Source organism: Staurois parvus, unplaced genomic scaffold (genome assembly GCF_062004578.1).
Source record: "Staurois parvus isolate SC_StPar_1 unplaced genomic scaffold, SC_StPar_1.0 ptg000030l, whole genome shotgun sequence".
In the NCBI taxonomy this organism is placed as follows: domain Eukaryota; kingdom Metazoa; phylum Chordata; class Amphibia; order Anura; family Ranidae; genus Staurois; species Staurois parvus.
Window position 1 is genome coordinate 3,649,739 of NW_028317826.1, and position 7,762 is coordinate 3,657,500.

At 43.2% G+C, this 7,762-nt stretch overlaps 1 protein-coding gene across 1 annotated transcript in view; it reads right to left on the reverse strand.

Moving 5' to 3' along the window:
* The window catches only part of EXT1 (exostosin glycosyltransferase 1), a 434,024-nt gene that overhangs the window by 114,468 nt on the left and 311,794 nt on the right, over window positions 1-7,762 (reverse strand). The gene's annotated exons all lie outside the window — the stretch shown is intronic.

A 7,762-nucleotide genomic window follows, 5' to 3' on the forward strand; every position in this document is an offset into this window, starting at 1 on the left:
TAACATCACACCTTTTTCAGCAATTTCTGCCCCTACATAATGTTGGAGATGGGGGGGGGGGGGGGGGTGAGGTCCCCAAGGCAAGTCATGGCTGATGCCTACAAACTGGAACCCAAACCAACCAGACTACAATGTGATCCGACCAGCTTCCAGAGGCACTTTTCCCTCACACTTCATAAATCAGTCCTAATGAACCAGCTAGCTGAAGGGTTAACAAGTTGGAAGCCTTTAATGTTGAAATTAAGGAAAACTGCTAAAACGCCAATGAAATTAGTAGCTATTTCATCTGTATTTGATTTCATTAAGTACTGTTGCCATGAATACAAAGTAAATTAAAACCATGTAGACTCCCATACATATAGTATGTGCTTCCAATTATCCGATGTTTGTGATGGGCAGACATAGAGGTTTCTTTTGTATGGATATCTAGAACTGCTATAGTAAAAATCCATTTTGTACCATGTCCATTTTGTTTAAGGCTAGGGTCCCAGCATGAATTGTATAGCATAGTTACATTGCTCTGGCTCGGAATGTTAAGCTGGCCATACATGGATCGAAATTTGTCCAGTTCACCATCTTTCACCAACACAAAGTATAGAACAACCTGGAAATTTTTTTTTTCAATGAATGCACAGTGTTCTCTGATTGGACTGGGTGGAGATTGTGACATCACTTCCCCACCTCTCCACCCTGTCCAGAGAATGTGACGCATGCAAGGCATTCTCTGAATGGTGCCAGTGAAGAGCAAAGAAACCCCATGTTCAATATGCAGCAGGGAAACTGATTGGCACCCAGAAGAAAGGTACAATCACTGCAGTAGAGCAGACTACTACAGGGACTTCCATCTGCCACAGGGATCCCACAGGTATGGGATATGTACTGCTACACTAGGCCAAGGTAACTATGCTAAAAACTTCATACCTAGAATCAATATATATCAGGGTGGATTTGATTTAAATCACTAGTGAAAAGGCTCGATTTAAATCATAATTTTTAAAGAGCAACTCAGTTCTGTCCCACAGCAGCTCCTCTACCCCGCTGTTGACTCACCGACAATCCCATTCACTTTAATGGGATGACTGGTGATGTGGCAGTGACACAACCAGGTGAGGGACGTGGCGGCAGCAGGTGAGTGGATGCCAGCTAACAGGCGCTGCCATGATGGATCTAAAATGACAGGTGCTCTTTAAATGTAAGCAATCCAGCTCATTCTTGCTGGTAGTTAGAATCTTTAATATTTTCAAACCAAATGAAGGTTTCCTTTTTAGAATAATAAGCTGTCAGGTTAGAAAAACAGCGATATCAGAACAGATTTTAGGTTATAGGTTAATCACACATAGTTGGAGAACTACTCAAATGCTTTTATTTCATGTTTTTTCTCATGGTTACTGTGAAAATGTGTGAATGCATCAATGCAGTGCATGTTATCTCAGCTTGCAGAGCTTACATTCATTGAATGAGTTTACCAAAAAGTTTAATATTGCACAATATACAGCCTCATACTACATAACGAAGCTCCATTTCATAGAATAATAAATTATTAATGTATCTTACATAGAAAACTTTTTAGAAAGCATTTTATTAAAACAAATTTGATAAAAAAAAAAAATCTAATTTAAATTAAAAAAAAAATCAGATTTAAAGAAAAAAAATTGATTTTTATCCACCCTTTATACATGAGTTACTTTTGCCTTTCTATCATCTCAAATCAGTCTGCCCATTCTCCTCTGACAAGGCATTTTCATCCACATAACTGTCACTCACTGGATATTTTCTCTTTCTCGGACCATTCTCCGTAAACCCTAGAGATGGTTGTGCATGAAAATTCCAGTAGATCAGCAGTTTTTGAAATACGTAAACCAGCACAACTGGCACCAACAACCATGCCACATTCAAAGTCACTTAAATCCCCTTACTTCCCCATTCTGATGCTCGGATTGAAATTCAGCAAGACGTGTTCACCACGTCTAGATGCCTAAATGCATTGAGTTGCTGCCATGTGATTGGCTGATTAGCAATTTGGGTTACTGAGCAAATGAACGGGTGCACCTAATAAAGTGGCCAGTGAGTGCTTATATATATATATATATATATATTTAAAAGAAAGAGTATTTGATTATATTAAGACAATATAAAGTGTAATCAAAGAGCCAAAGGCAGAACTGTTTTTTCATTTGGTTAAAAGGAAGGGAGGGTTATAATTCCTGTTAGTTTTTATTTGCCATCTGTGTCCCATTGGTGAGATTTCCCCTCATTTCCCATCCCATAGCCAACAAAGGAAGTGAGAGGAAATCTCTCCAAAGTAAGGGAATCCCTGGCTGTCACCATGGCCAGCAGTACTAATGTCCCCACTGTAATATTTCTCTAATCTCACTCTATTAGTGTTCTGATGTCAACCGAAAATTTGGGATTTTCTTTTACTTTTGGGATTTACTTTTTACATCAAATCAAGTGTACCCTTGAATTTTGCTCTTCATTCGATAAATGGACCTTTACTCTACTGAAGTATTTGGATGTATGCCTGTAAACCTGAAGAAACTTGGCTGTATGACTAAACTGGATTGCGAGATCCTTCAAAATACAAATTCTGTATGAACAGAATGTAAAACTCCTAAGAAATGTTACTTGTTAAATGATGTATAAAACGGATGACTGACATGAATGAAATAAAAGAAGTGCTATAGGGTGCTGTGACATTTTGAAGGTACAGTTGCAAGATTATTATTATACAGGATTTATATAGCGCCAACAGTTCGCTCAGCGCTGTACATTATAATGGGAGACAGTACACGAGACAGTACAGTAACAATACAATTCAATACACGAGGGGTTCGAGGGCCTTGCTCCTTGAAGCTTACAATCTAGGAGGGAGGGGATAGTGGTACAGGAGGAAATAGCTGTGGGGGATGGAGTGGTAGGAAGAGTGGAGGAGATCGGTAAATAGCTGAGGGCGGGGTAGGCTTCCCTGAAGAGATGGGTTTTCAGGGTGCGCCTAAAGGTGAGGAGAGTAGGTGACAGTCTGATGGATTGGGGTAGGGAGTTCCAGAGGATGGGGGAAGCCCTGAAGAAGTACTGAAGACGGGCATGGGAGGAGGAGACCAGGGAACTAGAGAGCAGGAGGTCTTGTGAGGAGCGAAGAGTACGTTTTGGGTGGTATTTGGATACCAGATAGGTGATGTAGTTTGGGGCAGTATTATGAACAGCTTTGTACGTCAATGTTAGCATTTTGAATTTTATCCGTTGGGCAATCGGAAGCCAGTGGAGGGATTGGCAGAGGGGGGTGGCGGATGCGGAGCGGTTAGTAAGGTGGATGAGTCTGGCCGCAGAATTCCAACTGTACCTTCAAAATACAAACTCTAAGACAACAAAATGAAGTAAATATGAACAGAATGTAAAACTCCAAAGAATTGTTATTTGTAAACGATGTATAAAACGGATCACTGATATGAATGAAATAAAAGAAGTGCTATAGGGTGCTGTGACAGTCTGATCCGATAAAACGGAGTGTAAATCCACATGCTGCTGGTTCTACTGCAGTTCCATGCCTGGCCAGTAGATGTCCAACAAGCACAGGCAAAGTTAGTATGCAGCATGTGGCAGACCTCATTAAAGGAGAACACAGCTTCCACCAGCCTGGCCCTGTGAGCATGATTAGACCAGGAATCATTCACTTCTCACCATTCAGATCAAGCACGTTGCCACTTCATGCTAGACTACCGCAGGGCCCGGGCTCTCTAACAACAGGGGGGGTTCCTTGACCGCAGAACTATTTCTCAAAAATGCGTTGATTGCGCACTCGGAAAGCTGGTGATAATTGATCGCCGGGGTTATGAAGACTGTGCAATCAGAGCGGAGAGTACATGGGATTTATCTGCAGTAATGGCTCACATTTCTAATACATTTACATATAGATTTATATATTAAAGGAAAAAACCCCCTCAGCCTTCAAGAGCACTGAGTAGAACTGCAAATGTACATTTATCTCATTCCTCCAAGTCTGACATTAATGGAGTGCCATGAACACAATCAAATAAGGAGAAATAAACCTTTAATTAAAGTGTCTCCATGTGGTTCACATGAGGAGCACGTCAACGGGATCACTTCATTGCTGGGCACTTCAAAGGGGACCTGTCACAGTAAAAACTGCTTCGAGTGGAACTAAACCTTCCCATCCTTTACAGCCAAGGAAGCTGCCATCTTAGCCTCTGTTTCATCTGCAGTTGTCATGGTGCTGAACATGTCATCAGTTATGACAGCAGCCATTTGATGACTTGACAGTTCAGTTGTAAGCACAAGCAACTGTGACAGCTATCATTCATGGTATGCATAGAATGTAACAAATAGATTGGTGGGTGTAGTTCCATGGGAAGCCAGATGTACAATGACCTTTATGTATTCTCACAATGCAGAGAACCCCCAAAACATAAAGCGATCTTAAGAAGAATAGGATTTTTTTTTTTTGATAGAGCAACGGAGAGTTATAGCCCGTCAGATTTTTTTTTGGTATCTCTGTCCAGTTGTGGAAGTTTACTTTTCTTATTGCTTTTGCAGCTTAGGGGGAGCAGATGGGAAACTGTAGAAGGGTGACTCAACGGCATGTTTTTACTGCCTCCTCTTCCCTCTGCAAGTGTAAAGGAGTCCTAGAGCAGCCCACTGAAACTAGCGGATGCAGGAAAATGTCCCATTTATCAGACAATTCACCACAATCACACCACAATGTTTTGTTGCTTGTTACATGCACTGCATTAATGCGCAGATATAAAATGGACCCCAATGTTTGATTCAAAGCAGAGGTCTCCAAACTTTGGCCTGTGGGCCAAATCTGTCCCACTGTAAGCATTTATCCAGCTCTTAGATGCAACAGGGATCCCTGATGAGGACTCTGATGTAAAGGAGGACACTGCTGAGGATTCTGATGTAAGGGGGAACTCTGATGTGAAGGAGGACACTGCTGAGGATTCTGATGTAAGGGGGAACTCTGATGTAAAGGAGGATGCTGCTGAGGATTCTGATGTAAGGGGGAACTCTGATGTGAAGGAGGACACTGCTGAGGATTCTGATGTAAGGGGGAACTCTGATGTAAAGGAGGATGCTGCTGAGGATTCTGATGTAAGGGGGAACTCTGATGTAAAGGGGAACTCTGATGAAAAGGAAGACACTGCTGAGGATTCTGATGTAAGCGGGAACTCTGATGTGAAGGAGGACACTGCTGAGGATTCTGATGTAAGGGGGAACTCTGATGTGAAGGACGACACTGCTGAGGATTCTGATGTAAAGGGGAACTCTGATGTGAAGGAGGACACTGCTGAGGATTCTGATGTAAGGGGGAACTCTGATGTGAAGGAGGACACTGCTGAGGACTCTGAGGAAAGGGGAAACTCTCATGTGAAGGAGGACACTGATGTAAGGGGAAACTCTGATGTGAAGGAGGACACTGATGGGGACTCTGATGTAAGGGGAAACTCTGATGTGAAGGAGGACACTGATGGGGACTCTGATGTAAGGGGAAACTCTGATGTGAAGGAGGACACTGATGGGGACTCTGATGTAAGGGGAAACTCTGATGTAACTGATGTGGACTCTGATGTAAAGGAGAGCACCGATGGGGACTCTCATGTAAGGGGAAACGCTGATGTGAAGGAGGACACTGATGAAGACTCTGATGTAAGGGGGAATGCAGATAAAAAGGACACTGATGAGGATTCTGATGTAAGGGGAAACTCTGAAGTAAAGGACACTGATGGGGACTCTGATGTAAGGGGAACTCTGTTGGGGACTGTAATGTAAGGGGGAACTCTGATAGGCACTCTAATGTAAGAGGAACTCTGTTGGAGACTCTTACATAAGGAGGAACTCCCAATTTAAGGGGGACCTGATGGGGACTCTGATGTATGGGGTAACTTTGATGTAAGGTGGATTCTGATGGGCTTTTGTTTTTAGCATTTTTGTTTTGTCCTGTTATAAGTGATATCATACGAGTTACAAAACAATAACTCCAAGTAATATGTTCTCATTCACTTCATACTGATTCGTTTTTTCTGGCCTGTAAACATTTATAAGTATCTGCTGTGGCCCTCGCAGGGTTTGGAGACTCCGATTTAAACCATTAATTGTATATTTATTATTCACTTAACTGCTACCAATACAAACAAGTAAAATCTCTGCGACTCTCCGACTGGAAGGAGATGTTGTCCGGAAGGCGTCTCCCGCGCAGTGCTGACTTTTTATAGCCATTGACTACGGTTAGCGCGGACAAATATCAAAGGGACATTTAAACCCAGGACCAGAAAATGTGGTCCTCTGTGCCGTCGCAGCATGTGGGCACGAGTCCCGCGGTAAGAGCCGCCGCCGCGTCCACAATCCGGAGGTTAAAGCTCGCCGCTGTTTGACTGATGCATTATTTCTGCGCTGGGACTTGGAATTCACATAGTTTTCTAATGCAATTTCATGTTGGCTGGAAAAGAGGGCGTGAAATAGGCCTTCAGGGCACAATGACTGACAGGCCGAGGCCTGGAGCGGGGGGGTGGTACGACGCTGGCAAAGCAAGGTAAAACACTGTGACAGCTCATCACACAAAAATAGCCTGTGTGGTACCTGGGTATTCCCAGAGATCTCTATTATCTGCACTGTCTTCCTCTCACAATCTCTCCCCCGGGACGGGGATTAAAGAAAAAAAAAAATGACAGAATCTGTTTTCGCAGAAGCGCGCACACAACAAAAGTCGATGTTGGTAATAAAATGATGCACATAGCGAGAGGCAATCTGATTCATTCCAGGCTCGGAGCGCAGTCTGGGCCAAATAGTCAACTAAATCAAGCGGCAAGAATGCAAATCGCTTGGAGCCGCATAAAATTTCACAGCGTTGGGCAAAACTCAAGCAGTTGCTGTTCTGGTGGTGAATTCTTAAATTTCAGGTTCTGCGGGGGCGGGTTGCAAAAAAAATAAAAATGGGTGTGTCTATACCAAATGTTGTCACCAGTGATGAACTTGGGTGTGTTCAGACTAGGGTCTGAATTCATGTTTGCAGCCACCTGTATGGGCCGATCCTCTACAGCCAGAACATCTCCCACCCTGCAACTGCAGGAATATGATGGAGGTGTGTAGGGGAAACCAAGCGGCTGGTCACAAGATAATTGGCGCACACAGGCGACCACTTCCTGGCGGGCTCACACTTGAGGGTTCAGATCCCAATTTGAACACACCCAAGCGCATCACTGGTGATCACATTTGGTATAAACACGCCCATTTAATTTTTTTTTTTAACTCCGCCCCCGCAGGACCTAAAATTTAAGAATCGCACCTCTGTGTGAGAATTAAGGGACTATGTTACAATAAGCAACAAGTTCAAAGTAATGAAGCTTTCAAAAAGTTTCCTATCCTTTCTGCTCTACCCCCACTGAGCTCACGTAACCCACACTGCCCCTTCTAGGCCATATACTTACCTAATTCTGTCCTACTGCCTACTTATCTCCATAATTACAACATTCTCATAGGAGTTGACTGGGTTCTATTACCATGTACATACATAAAGCAGGGAAATGAGGCCTAGCTGGCTGGAGAGAAGTGTAGTAAGATGTGTCTGGACTCGCTGCCACAACCAGTTAGGTATACACATGAGGATGGCCAGGGTGGGTTTACATAAGATCAATGGAGGGGAAGGGTGCATTTAATCCAAATTTCCTTACTCTTTAATGCCTCCCACCCTTCAGCTTATACTCATCTCTCCTTTGTGCCTCCCCCTCTTGCTTAGCTTTTCAGAGTG